We start from the raw sequence: 20,678 nt of genomic DNA on the forward strand, positions 1-20,678 counted from the left end.
TCCCCAAAGATCTATGGAATACCAAGAGTGGTCTACTCAACACTTTGTAATAACCTACATGGAAAAGGAGTCAAAGATCTATAGATATATTTATATGTGTACATGAATAAGATTCTGTACACCTAGAACAAAAGACATTTTTCAATCATATTTGCTCCGAAAAAATTAAAACTTAAAGACACAAACAAGAATTAAGGAGGCTAAAACTTATGGGGGTTTGTCCTGGCACATTCCACTCTAATCTGCAACCTAAAAGCACAACTTGCAGCAAGCTTCTGTTTCCCTAGCAAGCAGAGTTGGCAACGTAGAAATGCTGCCACCCTAAGGCCGTTTCCTCAAACAGCAGCTTTAAATCCACTGCTAATGGTCATTAATATTCACAAGGACTGCAGGGCTGTAAATGACTCATGCCCTCAAAAACTGACCTCGGGTAGGGAATGCCCAAAGAAATCCAAACGCGGCAAATTTTTCAAGAAGGCAATTTGAAGTTGTAAGTTTAGCTGAATCGTAAAAAAAAATGAAAAGGACATTGAAAAACGCAAAACATCAGGAATTATTAGACGCATGCAAATCCAATCTACACAAAGGTATCACCTCACACCAGTCAGAATGACCATCAGCAAAAAGTCAACAAACGATAGATGTTGAAGAAGTTGTGGAGAATAGCGTAACCTCTCGGTCTAAGTGGGATGTAAACTGGTAACAAGCATATAATAGGAACAGAATGGCAGTGCGTTTAAAGGTAAAATTGAGTCACCATACGATCCGGAAGGCCCACTATTGGACCTGTCACCTGTGAAAGCCAGAGTCAAAAAGACACAGGATGGAAAATTGTGTATTGCAGCAGTATTTACAATAGCCAAGACCTGGAAGCAACAAAAATGTCCATCATCAGATGAATGGACGAAAAAGTGGTCCATGTACACAATGCAATATTAGACAGAAAAGAATGAAACAATGCAGTTTGCAGCACCATAGATGAGTCTACAGATAATCACACAACTGGAAGTAAGTCAGAAAGCGAGAGACACATATCTTATGATATCACGTATAGGTCTTATCTAAAAATTGATAGGAATGATCCTATTTCCACAGAGAAGGACACTCACGTGCTCAGAAAACAAGCTTGTGGTTAACCAAATGGAAAGGTGTGAGGAATGTATAACGGAGGATATTGGGTTTAATAGACATATGCCAATCCTTATGAAATATATAATCATCAGACATACTGAATACCAAGAGAGGTCTACACAACATTCTGTAATAACGTATATGGAACAGGATCCAAACATGAAAAGATATATGAATCAATGAAAGAGATTCTGTACACCTAGAACAAACACAACTTTGCATCAAATTTGCTCTGAGAAAAATGAAAATTAAACTGAGAATACCAACAAGAAATAAGTAGACATAGTTTTGGGGGGTTTGTCCTGGCACATTCCACTCTACTCTACAACCTACAAACAGGACTTCCAGGAAGGCTCTGTTGCCCTAGTAACCAGAGTTGGGAATATAGAAATGCTGTCCCCTTGTGGCCGTTGCCTGCAACAGCAGCTTTAAACGCAGAACTAATGGTCATGTGATATTCACAATTACTACAGGGCTGTAAACGACACCTGCCCTCAAAAAATGTCCTGGTGCAGGTAATGGCCACAGGAATTCACAGAACATGGCACATTTTTCAAGGAAACAATTGGAAGAGGTAAGTTTCTCTGTTTCACTTTAAAAAAAAGAAAGAAAACGGACGTAGGTAAAAGCTCAATATCGGGAATAATTAGATGCATGCAAATCCAAACTACAAAAAGGTATCACCACCCAATCCTCAAAATGCCATCAGTAAAAAGTCTACAAACAAATGCTGAAGGGGTTTTAGAGATCTGTGTACCCTGTAGTTGCTGGTGGGATGTAAACTGCTAACAGCCAGTAGTGAGAACAGAATGGAGGTGCGTTGAAAGGTAAAAATTGAACTACCATATGATCTAGTAGGCCCACTGCTGGGCCTAACCCCTGAGAAGACCAGAATCCAAAAGACACAGGCTGGCAATCCTGCACTGCATCAATATTTAGCATAGCCAAGACTTGGAAGTAACCAAAATGTCCATCAACAGATGAATGCACAAAGAAGAAGAGGTCCGTGTACACAATGGAATACTCGCCATGGAAAAGGATGAAGCACTGCTCCTTGCAGCACCATAGATGAGCCTAGAGATAATCACAGAACATGAGGTAAGTCGGAAAGCAGACGACAAATAAACTGTGATATCACTCCTAGCTGTTACCTAACAACTGACACGTATGCACATATTTCCACAGAGAAAGACTCTCACAGACTTCGAAAACAAACTATGGTTATCTAAAAGGAAAGGTGGGAGGAATGGATGCATCAAGATTAGGGTTACCATACGTATACAAATACATATTAAACACATGTATCAAAAAGACCGACCATATACCAAGGGAGGTCTACTGAACGCTCTGTAATAATTTACATGGGGGCTTGCCTGGTAGCACCGTGGTAAAGAATCCGCCTGCCAATGCAGGGGACACAGGTTCGATCCCTGGTTCAGGAAGATCCCACATGCTGCAGAGCAACTAAGCCTGTGCCCCACAACTAATAAGCCTACGCTCTGGAGCCCATGAGCCATAGCTACTGAGCCCAGGCACCACAACTACTGAAGCCACCACGCCTAGAGCCCGTGCTCCGCAACAAGAGAAGCCACTGCAGTGAGAAGCCCCCGCTCACCGCAACTGGAGAAAGCCCACATGCAGCAACGAAGATCCAACTCAGCCAAAAATAAATAAATAAATAAAATAAATTTATTAAAAAAAATAATAGTAATTTACATGGGAAGAGGCTCTGTACATGAATAGATATATATAATGTTCAATTGAACCTGATTGTGTACACTCAGAATGAACACTATCCTACGCATTACCCCAATTTTAAAAATTAAAACCACGAACAACAATTAATGAGACATAAAGTTATTGGGGTTTTCCCTGGCATATCCCATTCTAAATTACAACCTAGGAACACGACTTTCAGGAAGGCTCTGCTGCCTTCCTTGTAACCAGATTTGGAAATGGAGAAATGCTGCCGCCTTGTGGCCGTTTCCCACAATAGCAGCTTTAAACACAGGGCTAATGGTCACTTGAGATTCACAGTAATTGTAGGGCCGTAAATGACACGTGTCCTCAAAAAATGTCCTGGGGTAGGTAATGGCCAAGAAAGTTCATAATATGGAAAAATTTTCAAGAAAACTGTTTGAAGAGGTAAGCGTTACTCACTCTGTTATTTTAAAAATAGAAGAACATGAATAAAAGCTCAATGTCAGGGATTATTGGTTGGACCCAAATCCAAACTACAAAAACATTTCGCCACCCAATATTCAAAATGCCATCTGTAAAAAGTCTGCAAACAATGAATGCTGACGGGTTGGTGGAGAAATGCATACCCACTATGCTGTAGGTTGGATGTAAACTGGTAACAGCTAATCATGAGAACAGAATGGAGCTGCGTTTAAATCGTAAAAATTGAGCTACCATATGATGCGGCCGATCCCCTAATAGGCCTATACCCTAAGAAGACCAGAATCGGAAAGGCACACACAGGCAAACATGCACTGCAGCAATATTTACAATAGCCACGCCATGCAAGCAAACAAAATATCCATCAACAGATAAATGGACAAAGAAGAAGTGGTATACGTACCGAATGGAATAGTAGGTTCGGAAAAAAAATGAACAATGCCGTTTTCAGGACTACACATGAGCCTAGAAATAATCATATTACGTTAAGTAAGTCAAAAGGGAATGACAAATATCCTATGATATCATTTATACATGTTATCCTAAGATTGCTACCAATGAACATATTTCCACAGAAAAAGACACTCACAGACTTATAAAACAAACTAATGGTTAACCAAAATGAAAGGTGGGAGGACGGATAAATTAGGATTATGGGGCTAACATACATATACTAATGTATGTTAAATGTATATAAACATATAATATATAAACTATATGAATTGTATAATCACCAATACATATAACATATATAATGACGAAACACCTACCAAATACCAAGGGAGGTCTACTCAACATTCTGTAATAACATACATGGTAACAGGATCCGAAGATGAACAGACATATGTATGAATCATTGACCAGATTCTGTACAGCCAATCACAACACTCTAATCAAATTTCCTCCGATAAGGAATATAAATTAAATTTAAAAAACGAACCTAAGTAAGGAGACATAAACTTCTGTGGTCTTGTCCAGCACATTCCACTCTAATTTACAACCGAGGAATACGACGACCAGGAAGACTCTGTTGTCCTAGTAACAGGAGTTGAGAACGTAATAATGCTGCCGCCTTGTGGCTGTTTTCCACAACAGCAGCATTAAACCCAGTGCTAATGGTTGCTTAATAGTCACAAGGACTGCAGGGCTGTAAATGACACCTGCCCTCAAAAAATGTCCTGGGGTAGAGAATAGGCAAGAAAATTCAACACATGACAAATTTTTCAAGAAGTCAATATGAAGAGGGAAGTTGTACTCACTCTTTTAAAAAAAAAAGGAAAAGAAAAAAATGGACATGCCTAAAGCTCAGTATAAGGAATTATTAGCTGCATGCAAATCCAACGTCCACAAAGGTTTCAGCTCTCACCAGTCAAATGACCATCAGCAAAACGTCTACAAACTATAAACACTGAAGAGGTTTTAGGGAACTGTGTACCTTCTAGCTGCTGGTAGGATGTAAAGTGGTAACAGCACTAATGAGAAGAGAGTGGAGCTGCGTTTAAAAGGTAAAAATTGAGCTACCATATGATGCGGCCGATCCCCTAATGGGCCTATACCCTAACAAGATCAGAATCGGAAAGGCACAGACAGGCAAACATGCACTGCAGCAATATTGAAATAGCCAAGACATGGAAGCAAAAAAAAGGTCCATAAACAGATGAATAGACAAAGAAGAAGTGGTACATGTACAGAATGGAATACTAGCCACGAAAAAAAATAAAAGAATGGCATATGCAGCACCAAAGGTAAGCCTAGAGATAATCACACAACGTGAAGTAAGTCAAAATGTGAAAGACAAATGTCCTATGATATCACTTATGGTGTCTGAAAATTCATAAAAATGAACATATATCCATAGACAAAGACAATCTCAGATTGAGAAGACAAACTTATGGTTATGCCAATGAAAAGGTGTGAGGAATGGATAAATTAGGATATTGGGGTTAACAAACATATACTAATACATATAAAATATATCATCCCCAAAGACCTATGGAATACCAAGAGTGGTCTACTCAACACTTTGTAATAACCTACATGGAAAAGCAGTCAAAGATCAATAGTTATATGTATATGTTTTCATGAACAAGATTCTGTACACCTAGAACAAAAGACATATTTCAATCAAATTTGCTCTGATAAAAATTAAAACTTAAAGACACAAACAAGAATTAAGGAGGCTAAGACTTATGGGGGTTTGTCCTGACACATTCCACTCTAATCTGCAACCTAAAAGCACAACTTGCAGCAAGCCTCTGTTTCCCTAGCAAGCAGAGTTGGCAACGTAGAAATGCTGCCACCCTAAGGCCGTTTCCTCAAACAGCAGCTTTAAATCCACTGCTAATGGTCATTAATATTCACAAGGACCGCAGGGCTGTAAATGACTCATGCCCTCAAAAACTGTCCTGGGGTAGGGAATGGCCAAAGAAATCCAAACGCGGCAAACTTTTCAAGAAGGCAATTTGAAGTTGTAAGTTTAGCTGAATCGTAAAAAAAAATGCAAAGGACATTGATAAACACAAAACATCAGGAATTATTAGACGCATGCAAATCCAATCTACACAAAGGTATCACCTCACACCAGTCAGAATGACCATCAGCAAAAAGTCAACAAACGATAGATGTTGAAGAAGTTGTGGAGAATAGCGTAACCTCTCGGTCTAAGTGGGATGTAAACTGGGAACAGCCAATAATACGAACAGAATGGCAGTGCGTTTAAAGGTAAAAATTGAGTCACCATATGATCCGGAAGGCCCACTATTGGGCCTGTCACCTGTGAAAGCCAGAATCAGAAAGACACAGGATGGAAAATCGTGTACTGCAGCAGTATTTACAATAGCCAAGACATGGAAGCAACAAAAATGTCCATCATCAGATAAGTGGACGAAAAAGTGGTCCATGTACACAATGCAATATTAGACACAGAAAAGAATGAAACAATGCCGTTTGCAGCACCATAGATGTGGCTACAGATAATCACACAACTTGAAGTAAGTCAGAAAGCGAGAGACACATATCCTATGATATCACGTAGAGGTGTTACCTAAAAAGTGATAGGAATGAACCTATTTCCACAGAGAAGGACACTCACGTGTTCAGAAAACAAGCTTGTGGTTAACCAAATGGAAAGGTGTGAGGAATGTATAACGGAGGATATTGGGTTTAACAGACATATGATAATACTTATAAAATATATAATCATCAGACATACCGAATACCAAGAGAGGTCTATACAACATTCTGTAATAACCTATATGGAACAGGATCCAAACATGAAAAGATATACGAATCAATGAAAGAGATTCTGTACACCTAGAACAAACACAACATTGCAATCAAATTTGCTCTGAGAAAAATGAAAATTAAACTGAGAATACCAACAAATAAGTAGACATAGTTTCTGGGGGGTTGTCCTGGCACATTCCACTCTACTCTACAACCTACAAACAGGACTTCCAGGAAGGCTCTGTTGCCCTAGTAACCAGAGTTGGGAATATAGAAATGCTGTCCCCTTGTGGCCGTTGCCTGCAACAGCAGCTTTAAACGCAGAACTAATGGTCATGTGATATTCACGATTACTACAGGGCTGTAAACGACACCTGCCCTCAAAAAATGTCCTGGTGCAGGTAATGGCCACAGGAATTCACAGAACATGGCACATTTTTCAAGGAAACAATTTGAAGAGGTAAGTTTCTCTGTTTCACTTTTAAAAAAAAGAAAGAAAACGGACGTAGATAAAAGCTCAATATCGGGAATTATTAGACGCATGCAAATCCAAACTACAAAAAGGTATCACCACCCCACCCTCAAAATGCCATCAGGAAAAAGTCTACAAACAATAAATGCTGAAGGGGTTTTAGAGATCTGTGTACCCTGTAGTTGCTGGTGGGATGTAAACTGCTAACAGCCAGTAGTGAGAACAGAATGGAGGTGCGTTGAAGGGTAAAAATTGAACTACCATATGATCTAGTAGGCCCACTGCTGGGCCTAACCCCTGAGAAGACCAGAATCCAAAAGACACAGGCTGGCAATCCTGCACTGCATCAATATTTAGCATAGCCAAGACTTGGAAGTAACCAAAATGTCCATCAACAGATGAATGCACAAAGAAGAAGTGGTCCGTGTACACAACGGAATATTCGCCATGGAAAAGGATGAAACACTGCTCTTTGCAGCACCATAGATGAGCCTAGAGATAATCACAGAACATGAGGTAAGTCGGAAAGCAGACGACAAATAAACTGTGATATCACTCCTAGCTGTTACCTAACAACTGACACGTATGCACATATTTCCACAGAGAAAGACTCTCACAGACTTCGAAAACAAACTATGGTTATCTAAAAGGAAAGGTGGGAGGAATGGATACATCAAGATTAGGGTTACCATACGTATACAAATACATATTAAACACATGTATCAAAAAGACCGACCATATACCAAGGGAGGTCTACTGAACGCTCTGTAATAATTTACACGGGGGCTTGCCTGGTGGCACCGTGGTAAAGAATCCGCCTGCCAATGCAGGGGACACAGGTTCGATCCCTGGTTCAGGAAGATCCCACATGCTGCAGAGCAACTAAGCCCGTGCCCCACAACTAATGAGCCTACGCTCTGGAGCCCATGAGCCATAGCTACTGAGCCCAGGCACCACAACTACTGAAGCCAGCACGCCTAGAGCCCGTGCTCCGCAACAAGAGAAGCCACGGCAGTGAGAAGCCCGTGCACCGCAACGGAGAGTAGCCCCCGCTCACCGCAACTGGAGAAAGCCCACATGCAGCAACGAAGATCCAACTCAGCCAAAAATAAATAAATAAATAAAATAAATTTATTAAAAAAAATAATAGTAATTTACATGGGAAGAGGCTCTGTACATGAATAGATATATATAATGTTCAATTGAACCTGATTGTGTACACTCAGAACAAACACTATCCTACGCATTACCCCAATTTAAAAAATTAAAACCACGAACAACAATTAATGAGACATAAAGTTATTGGGGTTTTCCCTGGCATATCCCATTCTAATTTACAACCTAGGAACACGACTTTCAGGAAGGCTCTGCTGCCCTAGTAACCAGATTTGGAAATGGAGAAATGCTGCCGCCTTGTGGCCGTTTCCCACAATAGCAGCTTTAAACACAGGGCTAATGGTCACTTGAGATTCACAGTAATTGTAGGGCCGTAAATGACACGTGTCCTCAAAAAATGTCCTGGGGTAGGTAATGGCCAAGAAAGTTCATAATATGGAAAATTTTTCAAGAAAACTGTTTGAAGAGGTAAGTGTTACTCACTCTGTTATTTTAAAAATAGAAGAACATGTATAAAAGCTCAATGTCAGGAATTATTGGTTGGACCCAAATCCAAACTACAAAAACATTTCGCCACCCAATATTCAAAATGCCATCTGTAAAAAGTCTACAAACATTGAATGCTGACGGGTTGGTGGAGAAATGCATACCCACTATGCTGTAGGTTGGATGTAAACTGGTAACAGCTAATCATGAGAACAGAATGGAGCTGCGTTTAAATCGTAAAAACTGAGCTACCATATGATGCGGCCGATCCCCTAATAGGCCTATACCCTAAGAAGACCAGAATCGGAAAGGCACACACAGGCAAACATGCACTGCAGCAATATTTACAATAGCCACGCCATGCAAGCAAACAAAATGTCCATCAACAGATAAATGGACAAAGAAGAAGTGGTATACGTACCGAACGGAATAGTAGGTTTGGAAAAAAAATCAACAATGCCGTTTTCAGGACTACACATGAGCCTAGAAATAATCATATTACGTTAAGTAAGTCAAAAGGGAATGACAAATATCCTATGATATCATTTATACATGTTATCCTAAGATTGCTACCAATGAACATATTTCCACAGAAAAAGACACTCACAGACTTATAAAACAAGCTAATGGTTAACCGAAATGAAAGGTGGGAGGACGGATAAATTAGGATTATGGGGCTAACATACATATACTAATGTCTGTTAAATGTATATAGACATATAACATATAAACTATATGAATTATATAATCACCAATACATAGAAAATATATAATGACGAAACACCTACCAAATACCAAGGGAGGTCTACTCAACATTCTGTAATAACATACATGGTAACAGGATCCGAAGATGAACAGACATATGTATGAATCACTGACCAGATTCTGTACAGCCAGACAATCAAAACACTCTAATCAAATTTCCTCCGATAAGAAATATAAATTAAATTTAAAAAACGAACCTAAGTAAGGAGACATAAACTTCTGTGGTCTTGTCCCAGCACATTCCACTCTAATTTACAACCCAGGAATACGACGACCAAGAAGACTCTGTTGTCCTAGTAACAAGAGTTGAGAACGTAATAATGCTGCCGCCTTGTGGCTGTTTTCCACAACAGCAGCATTAAACCCAGTGCTAATGGTCGCTTAATAGTCACAAGGACTGCAGGGCTGTAAATGACACCTGCCCTCAAAAAATGTCCTGGGGTAGGGAATAGGCAAGAAAATTCAACACATGACAAATTTTTCAAGAAGTCAATATGAAGAGGGAAGTTGTACTCACACTTTTAAAAAAAAGGAAAACAAAAAAAAGGACATGCCTAAAGCTCAGTATAAGGAATTATTAGCTGCATGCAAATCCAACGTCCACAAAGGTTTCAGCTCTCACCAGTCAAATGACCATCAGCAAAACGTCTACAAACTATAAACACTGAAGAGGTTTTAGGGAACTGTGTACCTTCTAGCTGCTGGTGGGATGTAAAGCGGTAACAGCACTAATGAGAACAGAATGGAGCTGCGTTTAAAAGGTAAAAATTGAGCTACCATATGATGCGGCCGATCCCCTAATGGGCCTATACCCTAACAAGATCAGAATCGGAAAGGCACAGACAGGCAAACATGCACTGCAGCAATATTGAAATAGCCAAGACATGGAAGCAAAAAAAAGGTCCATAAACAGATGAATGGACAAAGAAGAAGTGGTACATGTACAGAATGGAATACTAGCCACGAAAAAAAATAAAAGAATGGCATATGCAGCACCAAAGATAAGCCTAGAGATAATCACACAACGTGAAGTAAGTCAAAATGTGAAAGACAAATGTCCTATGATATCACTTATGGTGTCTGAAAATTCATAAAAATGAACATATATCCATAGACAAAGACAATCTCAGATTGAGAAGACAAACTTATGGTTATGCCAATGAAAAGGTGTGAGGAATGGATAAATTAGGATATTGGGGTTAACAAACATATACTAATACATATAAAATATATCATCCCCAAAGACCTATGGAATACCAAGAGTGGTCTACTCAACACTTTGTAATAACCTTCATGGAAAAGCAGTCAAAGATCAATAGTTATATGTATATGTGTTCATGAACAAGATTCTGTACACCTAGAACAAAAGACATATTTCAATCAAATTTGCTCTGATAAAAATTAAAACTTAAAGACACAAACAAGAATTAAGGAGGCTAAGACTTATGGGGGTTTGTCCTGACACATTCCACTCTAATCTGCAACCTAAAAGCACAACTTGCAGCAAGCTTCTGTTTCCCTAGCAAGCAGAGTTGGCAACGTAGAAATGCTGCCACCCTAAGGCCGTTTCCTCAAACAGCAGCTTTAAATCCACTGCTAATGGTCATTAATATTCACAAGGACTGCAGGGCTGTAAATGACTCATGCCCTCAAAAACTGTCCTGGGGTAGGGAATGGCCAAAGAAATCCAAACGCGGCAAACTTTTCAAGAAGGCAATTTGAAGTTGTAAGTTTAGCTGAATCGTAAAAAAAAATGCAAAGGACATTGATAAACACAAAACATCAGGAATTATTAGACACATGCCAATCCAATCTACACAAAGGTATCACCTCACACCAGTCAGAATGACCATCGGCAAAAAGTCAACAAACGATAGATGTTGAAGAAGTTGTGGAGAATAGCGTAACCTCTCGGTCTAAGTGGGATGTAAACTGGAAACAGCCAATAATACGAACAGAATGGCAGTGCGTTTAAAGGTAAAAATTGAGTCACCATATGATCCGGAAGGCCCACTATTGGGCCTGTCACCTGTGAAAGCCAGAATCAGAAAGACACAGGATGGAAAATCGTGTACTGCAGCAGTATTTACAATAGCCAAGACATGGAAGCAACAAAAATGTCCATCATCAGATGAGTGGACGAAAAAGTGGTCCATGTACACAATGCAATATTAGACACAGAAAAGAATGAAACAATGCCGTTTGCAGCACCATAGATGTGGCTACAGATAATCACACAACTTGAAGTAAGTCAGAAAGCGAGAGACACATATCCTATGATATCACGTAGAGGTGTTACCTAAAAAGTGATAGGAATGAACCTATTTCCACAGAGAAGGACACTCACGTGTTCAGAAAACAAGCTTGTGGTTAACCAAATGGAAAGGTGTGAGGAATGTATAACGGAGGATATTGGGTTTAACAGACATATGATAATACTTATAAAATATATAATCATCAGACATACCGAATACCAAGACAGGTCTATACAACATTCTGTAATAACCTATATGGAACAGGATCCAAACATGAAAAGATATATGAATCAATGAAAGAGATTCTGTACACCTAGAACAAACACAACATTGCAATCAAATTTGCTCTGAGAAAAATGAAAATTAAACTGAGAATACCAACAACAAATAAGTAGACATAGTTTTTGGGGGGTTGTCCTGGCACATTCCACTCTACTCTACAACCTACAAACAGGACTTCCAGGAAGGCTCTGTTGCCCTAGTAACCAGAGTTGGGAATATAGAAATGCTGTCCCCTTGTGGCCGTTGCCTGCAACAGCAGCTTTAAACGCAGAACTAATGGTCATGTGATATTCACGATTACTACAGGGCTGTAAACGACACCTGCCCTCAAAAAATGTCCTGGTGCAGGTAATGGCCACAGGAATTCACAGAACATGGCACATTTTTCAAGGAAACAATTTGAAGAGGTAAGTTTCTCTGTTTCACTTTTAAAAAAAAGAAAGAAAACGGACGTAGATAAAAGCTCAATATCGGGAATTATTAGACGCATGCAAATCCAAACTACAAAAAGGTATCACCACCCCACCCTCAAAATGCCATCAGGAAAAAGTCTACAAACAATAAATGCTGAAGGGGTTTTAGAGATCTGTGTACCCTGTAGTTGCTGGTGGGATGTAAACTGCTAACAGCCAGTAGTGAGAACAGAATGGAGGTGCGTTGAAGGGTAAAAATTGAACTACCATATGATCTAGTAGGCCCACTGCTGGGCCTAACCCCTGAGAAGACCAGAATCCAAAAGACACAGGCTGGCAATCCTGCACTGCATCAATATTTAGCATAGCCAAGACTTGGAAGTAACCAAAATGTCCATCAACAGATGAATGCACAAAGAAGAAGTGGTCCGTGTACACAATGGAATATTCGCCATGGAAAAGGATGAAACACTGCTCTTTGCAGCACCATAGATGAGCCTAGAGATAATCACAGAACATGAGGTAAGTCGGAAAGCAGACGACAAATAAACTGTGATATCACTCCTAGCTGTTACCTAACAACTGACACGTATGCACATATTTCCACAGAGAAAGACTCTCACAGACTTCGAAAACAAACTATGGTTATCTAAAAGGAAAGGTGGGAGGAATGGATACATCAAGATTAGGGTTACCATACGTATACAAATACATATTAAACACATGTATCAAAAAGACCGACCATATACCAAGGGAGGTCTACTGAACGCTCTGTAATAATTTACCCGGGGGCTTGCCTGGTGGCAATGTGGTAAAGAATCCGCCTGCCAATGCAGGGGACACAGGTTCGATCCCTGGTTCAGGAAGATCCCACATGCTGCAGAGCAACTAAGCCCGTGCCCCACAACTAATGAGCCTACGCTCTGGAGCCCATGAGCCATAGCTACTGAGCCCAGGCACCACAACTACTGAAGCCAGCACGCCTAGAGCCCGTGCTCCGCAACAAGAGAAGCCACGGCAGTGAGAAGCCCGTGCACCGCAACGGAGAGTAGCCCCCGCTCACCACAACTGGAGAAAGCCCACATGCAGCAACGAAGATCCAACTCAGCCAAAAATAAATAAATAAATAAAATAAATTTATTAAAAAAAATAATAGTAATTTACATGGGAAGAGGCTCTGTACATGAATAGATATATATAATGTTCAATTGAACCTGATTGTGTACACTCAGAATGAACACTATCCTACGCATTACCCCAATTTTAAAAATTAAAACCACGAACAACAATTAATGAGACATAAAGTTATTGGGGTTTTCCCTGGCATATCCCATTCTAATTTACAACCTAGGAACACGACTTTCAGGAAGGCTCTGCTGCCTTCCTTGTAACCAGATTTGGAAATGGAGAAATGCTGCCGCCTTGTGGCCGTTTCCCACAATAGCAGCTTTAAACACAGGGCTAATGGTCACTTGAGATTCACAGTAATTGTAGGGCCGTAAATGACACGTGTCCTCAAAAAATGTCCTGGGGTAGGTAATGGCCAAGAAAGTTCATAATATGGAAAAATTTTCAAGAAAACTGTTTGAAGAGGTAAGTGTTACTCACTCTGTTATTTTAAAAATAGAAGAACATGTATAAAAGCTCAATGTCAGGGATTATTGGTTGGACCCAAATCCAAACTACAAAAACATTTCGCCACCCAATATTCAAAATGCCATCTGTAAAAAGTCTGCAAACAATGAATGCTGACGGGTTGGTGGAGAAATGCATACCCACTATGCTGTAGGTTGGATGTAAACTGGTAACAGCTAATCATGAGAACAGAATGGAGCTGCGTTTAAATCGTAAAAATTGAGCTACCATATGATGCGGCCGATCCCCTAATAGGCCTATACCCTAAGAAGACCAGAATCGGAAAGGCACACACAGGCAAACATGCACTGCAGCAATATTTACAATAGCCACGCCATGCAAGCAAACAAAATATCCATCAACAGATAAATGGACAAAGAAGAAGTGGTATACGTACCGAATGGAATAGTAGGTTCGGAAAAAAAATGAACAATGCCGTTTTCAGGACTACACATGAGCCTAGAAATAATCATATTACGTTAATTAAGTCAAAAGGGAATGACAAATATCCTATGATATCATTTATACATGTTATCCTAAGATTGCTACCAATGAACATATTTCCACAGAAAAAGACACTCACAGACTTATAAAACAAACTAATGGTTAACCAAAATGAAAGGTGGGAGGACGGATAAATTAGGATTATGGGGCTAACATACATATACTAATGTATGTTAAATGTATATAAACATATAATATATAAACTATATGAATTGTATAATCACCAATACATATAACATATATAATGACGAAACACCTACCAAATACCAAGGGAGGTCTACTCAACATTCTGTAATAACATACATGGTAACAGGATCCGAAGATGAACAGACATATGTATGAATCATTGACCAGATTCTGTACAGCCAATCACAACACTCTAATCAAATTTCCTCCGATAAGGAATATAAATTAAATTTAAAAAACGAACCTAAGTAAGGAGACATAAACTTCTGTGGTCTTGTCCAGCACATTCCACTCTAATTTACAACCGAGGAATACGACGACCAGGAAGACTCTGTTGTCCTAGTAACAGGAGTTGAGAACGTAATAATGCTGCCGCCTTGTGGCTGTTTTCCACAACAGCAGCATTAAACCCAGTGCTAATGGTTGCTTAATAGTCACAAGGACTGCAGGGCTGTAAATGACACCTGCCCTCAAAAAATGTCCTGGGGTAGGGAATAGGCAAGAAAATTCAACACATGACAAATTTTTCAAGAAGTCAATATGAAGAGGGAAGTTGTACTCACTCTTTTAAAAAAAAAGGAAAAGAAAAAAATGGACATGCCTAAAGCTCAGTATAAGGAATTATTAGCTGCATGCAAATCCAACGTCCACAAAGGTTTCAGCTCTCACCAGTCAAATGACCATCAGCAAAACGTCTACAAACTATAAACACTGAAGAGGTTTTAGGGAACTGTGTACCTTCTAGCTGCTGGTAGGATGTAAAGTGGTAACAGCACTAATGAGAAGAGAGTGGAGCTGCGTTTAAAAGGTAAAAATTGAGCTACCATATGATGCGGCCGATCCCCTAATGGACCTATACCCTAACAAGATCAGAATCGGAAAGGCACAGACAGGCAAACATGCACTGCAGCAATATTGAAATAGCCAAGACATGGAAGCAAAAAAAAGGTCCATAAACAGATGAATAGACAAAGAAGAAGTGGTACATGTACAGAATGGAATACTAGCCACGAAAAAAAATAAAAGAATGGCATATGCAGCACCAAAGGTAAGCCTAGAGATAATCACACAACGTGAAGTAAGTCAAAATGTGAAAGACAAATGTCCTATGATATCACTTATGGTGTCTGAAAATTCATAAAAATGAACATATATCCATAGACAAAGACAATCTCAGATTGAGAAGACAAACTTATGGTTATGCCAATGAAAAGGTGTGAGGAATGGATAAATTAGGATATTGGGGTTAACAAACATATACTAATACATATAAAATATATCATCCCCAAAGACCTATGGAATACCAAGAGTGGTCTACTCAACACTTTGTAATAACCTACATGGAAAAGCAGTCAAAGATCAATAGTTATATGTATATGTTTTCATGAACAAGATTCTGTACACCTAGAACAAAAGACATATTTCAATCAAATTTGCTCTGATAAAAATTAAAACTTAAAGACACAAACAAGAATTAAGGAGGCTAAGACTTATGGGGGTTTGTCCTGACACATTCCACTCTAATCTGCAACCTAAAAGCACAACTTGCAGCAAGCCTCTGTTTCCCTAGCAAGCAGAGTTGGCAACGTAGAAATGCTGCCACCCTAAGGCCGTTTCCTCAAACAGCAGCTTTAAATCCACTGCTAATGGTCATTAATATTCACAAGGACCGCAGGGCTGTAAATGACTCATGCCCTCAAAAACTGTCCTGGGGTAGGGAATGGCCAAAGAAATCCAAACGCGGCAAACTTTTCAAGAAGGCAATTTGAAGTTGTAAGTTTAGCTGAATCGTAAAAAAAAATGCAAAGGACATTGATAAACACAAAACATCAGGAATTATTAGACGCATGCAAATCCAATCTACACAAAGGTATCACCTCACACCAGTCAGAATGACCATCAGCAAAAAGTCAACAAACGATAGATGTTGAAGAAGTTGTGGAGAATAGCGTAACCTCTCGGTCTAAGTGGGATGTAAACTGGGAACAGCCAATAATACGAACAGAATGGCAGTGTGTTTAAAGGTAAAAATTGAGTCACCATATGATCCGGAAGGCCCACTATTGGGCCTGTCACCTGTGAAAGCCAGAATCAGAAAGACACAGGATGGAAAATCGTGTACTGCAGCAGTATTTACAATAGCCAAGACATGGAAGCAACAAAAATGTCCATCATCAGATGAGTGGACGAAAAAGTGGTCCATGTACACAATGCAATATTAGACACAGAAAAGAATGAAACAATGCCGTTTGCAGCACCATAGATGTGGCTACAGATAATCACACAACTTGAAGTAAGTCAGAAAGCGAGAGACACATATCCTATGATATCACGTAGAGGTGTTACCTAAAAATTGATAGGAATGAACCTATTTCCACAGAGAAGGACACTCACGTGTTCAGAAAACAAGCTTGTGGTTAACCAAATGGAAAGGTGTGAGGAATGTATAACGGAGGATATTGGGTTTAACAGACATATGATAATACTTATAAAATATATAATCTTCAGACATACCGAATACCAAGAGAGGTGTATACAACATTCTGTAATAACCTATATGGAACAGGATCCAAACATGAAAAGATATATGAATCAATGAAAGAGATCCTGTACACCTAGAACAAACACAACATTGCAATCAAATTTGCTCTGAGAAAAATGAAAATTAAACTGAGAATACCAACAACAAATAAGTAGACATAGTTTTTGGGGGGTTGTCCTGGCACATTCCACTCTACTCTACAACCTACAAACAGGACTTCCAGGAAGGCTCTGTTGCCCTAGTAACCAGAGTTGGGAATATAGAAATGCTGTCCCCTTGTGGCCGTTGCCTGCAACAGCAGCTTTAAACGCAGAACTAATGGTCATGTGATATTCACAATTACTACAGGGCTGTAAACGACACCTGCCCTCAAAAAATGTCCTGGTGCAGGTAATGGCCACAGGAATTCACAGAACATGGCACATTTTTCAAGGAAACAATTTGAAGACGTAAGTTTCTCTGTTTCACTTTAAAAAAAAGAAAGAAAACGGACGTAGATAAAAGCTCAATATCGGGAATTATTAGACGCATGCAAATCCAAACTACAAAAAGGTATCACCACCCCACCCTCAAAATGCCATCAGTAAAAAGTCTACAAACAATGAATGCTGAAGGGGTTTTAGAGATCTGTGTACCCTGTAGTTGCTGGTGGGATGTAAACTGGTAACAGCCAGTAGTGAGAACAGAATGGAGGTGCGTTGAAGGGTAAAAATTGAACTACCATATGATCTAGTAGGCCCACTGCTGGGCCTAACCCCTGAGAAGACCAGAATCCAAAAGACACAGGCTGGCAATCCTGCACTGCATCAATATTTAGCATAGCCAAGACTTGGAAGTAACCAAAATGTCCATCAACTGATGAATGCACAAAGAAGAAGTGGTCCGTGTACACAATGGAATATTCGCCATGGAAAAGGATGAAACACTGCTCTTTGCAGCACCATAGATGAGCCTAGAGATAATCACAGAACATGAGGTAAGTCAGAAAGCAGACGACAAATAAACTGTGATATCACTCCTAGCTGTTACCTAACAACTGACACGTATGCACATATTTCCACATAGAAAGACTCTCACAGACTTCGAAAACAAACTATGGTTATCTAAAAGGAAAGGTGGGAGGAATGGATACATCAAGATTAGGGTTACCATATGTATACAAATACATATTAAACACATGTATCAAAAAGACCGACCATATACCAAGGGACGTCTACTGAACGCTCTGTAATAATTTACACGGGGGCTTGCCTGGTGGCACCGTGGTAAAGAATCCGCCTGCCAATGCAGGGGACACAGGTTCGATCCCTGGTTCAGGAAGATCCCACATGCTGCAGAGCAACTAAGCCCGTGCCCCACAACTAAAGAGCTTACGCTCTGGAGCCCAGGAGCCATAGCTACTGAGCCCAGGCACCACAACTACTGAAGCCAGCACGCCTAGAGCCCATGCTCCACAACAAGAGAAGCCACTGCTGTGAGAAGCCCGTGCACCGCAACGGAGAGTAGCCCCCGCTCACCGCAACTGAAGAAAGCCCACATGCAGCAACGAAGATCCAAGTCAGCCAAAAATAAATAAATAAATAAAATAAATTTATTAAAAAAAATAATAGTAATTTACATGGGAAGAGGCTCTGTACATGAATAGATATATATAATGTTCAATTGAACCTGATTGTGTACACTCAGAACAAACACTATCCTACGCATTACCCCAATTTAAAAAATTAAAACCACGAACAACAATTAATGAGACATAAAGTTATTGGGGTTTTCCCTGGCATATCCCATTCTAATTTACAACCTAGGAACACGACTTTCAGGAAGGCTCTGCTGCCCTAGTAACCAGATTTGGAAATGGAGAAATGCTGCCGCCTTGTGGCCGTTTCCCACAATAGCAGCTTTAAACACAGGGCTAATGGTCACTTGAGATTCACGGTAATTGTAGGGCCGTAAATGACACGTATCCTCAAAAAATGTCCTGGGGTAGGTAATGGCCAAGAAAGTTCATAATATGGAAAATTTTTCAAGAAAACTGTTTGAAGAGGTTAGTGTTACTCACTCTGTTAATTTAAAAATAGAAGAACATGTATAAAAGCTCAATGTCAGGAATTATTGGTTGGACCCAAATCCAAACTACAAAAACATTTCGCCACCCAATAATCAAAATGCCATCTGTAAAAAGTCTACAAACAACGAATGCTGACGGGTTGGTGGAGAAATGCATACCCACTATGCTGTAGGTTGGATGTAAACTGGTAACAGCTAATCATGAGAACAGAATGGAGCTGCGTTTAAATCGTAAAAACTGAGCTACCATATGATGCGGCCGATCCCCTAATAGGCCTATACCCTAAGAAGACCAGAATCGGAAAGGCACACACAGGCAAACATGCACTGCAGCAATATTTACAATAGCCACGCCATGCAAGCAAACAAAATGTCCATCAACAGATAAATGGACAAAGAAGAAGTGGTATACGTACCGAACGGAATAGTAGGTTTGGAAAAAAAATGAACAATGCCGTTTTCAGGACTACACATGAGCCTAGAAATAATCATATTACGTTAAGTAAGTCAAAAGGGAATGACAAATATCCTATGATATCATTTATACATGTTATCCTAAGATTGCTACCAATGAACATATTTCCACAGAAAAAGACACTCACAGACTTATAAAACAAGCTAATGGTTAACCGAAATGAAAGGTGGGAGGACGGATAAATTAGGATTATGGGGCTAACATACATATACTAATGTATGTTAAATGTATATAAACATATAACATATAAACTATATTAATTATATAATCACCAATATATAGAAAATATATAATGACGAAACACCTACCAAATACCAAGGGAGGTCTACTCAACATTCTGTAATAACATACATGGTAACAGGATCCGAAGATGAACAGACATATGTATGAATCATTGCTCAGATTCTGTACAGCCAGACAATCAAAACACTCTAATCAAATTTCCTCCGATAAGAAATATAAGTTAAGTTTAAAAAACGAACCTAAGTAAGGAGACATAAACTTCTGTGATCTTGTCCCAGCACATTCCACTCTAATTTACAACCGAGGAATACGACGACCAGGAAGACTGTTGTCCTAGTAACAAGAGTTGAGAACGTAATAATGCTGCCGCCTTGTGGCTGTTTTCCACAACAGCAGCATTAAACCCAGTGCTAATGGTCGCTTAATAGTCACAAGGACTGCAGGGCTGTAAATGACACCTGCCCTCAAAAAATGTCCTGGGGTAGGGAATAGGCAAGAAAATTCAACACATGACAAATTTTTCAAGAAGTCAATATGAAGAGGGAAGTTGTACTCACTCTTTAAAAAAAAAAGGAAAAGAAAAAAAATGACATGCCTAAAGCTCAGAATAAGGAATTATTAGCTGCATGCAAAGCCAACGTCCACAAAGGTTTCAGCTCTCAACAGTCAAATGACCATCAGCAAAACGTCTACAAACTAT

At 39.6% G+C, this 20,678-nt stretch overlaps 1 long non-coding RNA gene across 1 annotated transcript; it reads right to left on the bottom strand.

Annotated features, from left to right (window-relative positions):
- Window positions 1-3,078: 3,078 nt before the first annotated feature.
- On the bottom strand, window positions 3,079-20,023 carry LOC309653499. Its single transcript, XR_014259227.1, has 5 exons — window positions 19,677-20,023; window positions 14,726-14,857; window positions 14,359-14,420; window positions 4,083-4,214; window positions 3,079-3,777 (listed from the first exon to the last, which is right to left on the bottom strand). It is a non-coding gene; the product is annotated as an uncharacterized lncRNA (long non-coding RNA).
- Window positions 20,024-20,678: the final 655 nt, after the last annotated feature.

The sequence above is a fragment of the Balaenoptera physalus genome (genome assembly GCF_965194825.1).
Source record: "Balaenoptera physalus genome assembly, contig: HAP1_SCAFFOLD_393, whole genome shotgun sequence".
Classification (NCBI taxonomy): domain Eukaryota; kingdom Metazoa; phylum Chordata; class Mammalia; order Artiodactyla; family Balaenopteridae; genus Balaenoptera; species Balaenoptera physalus.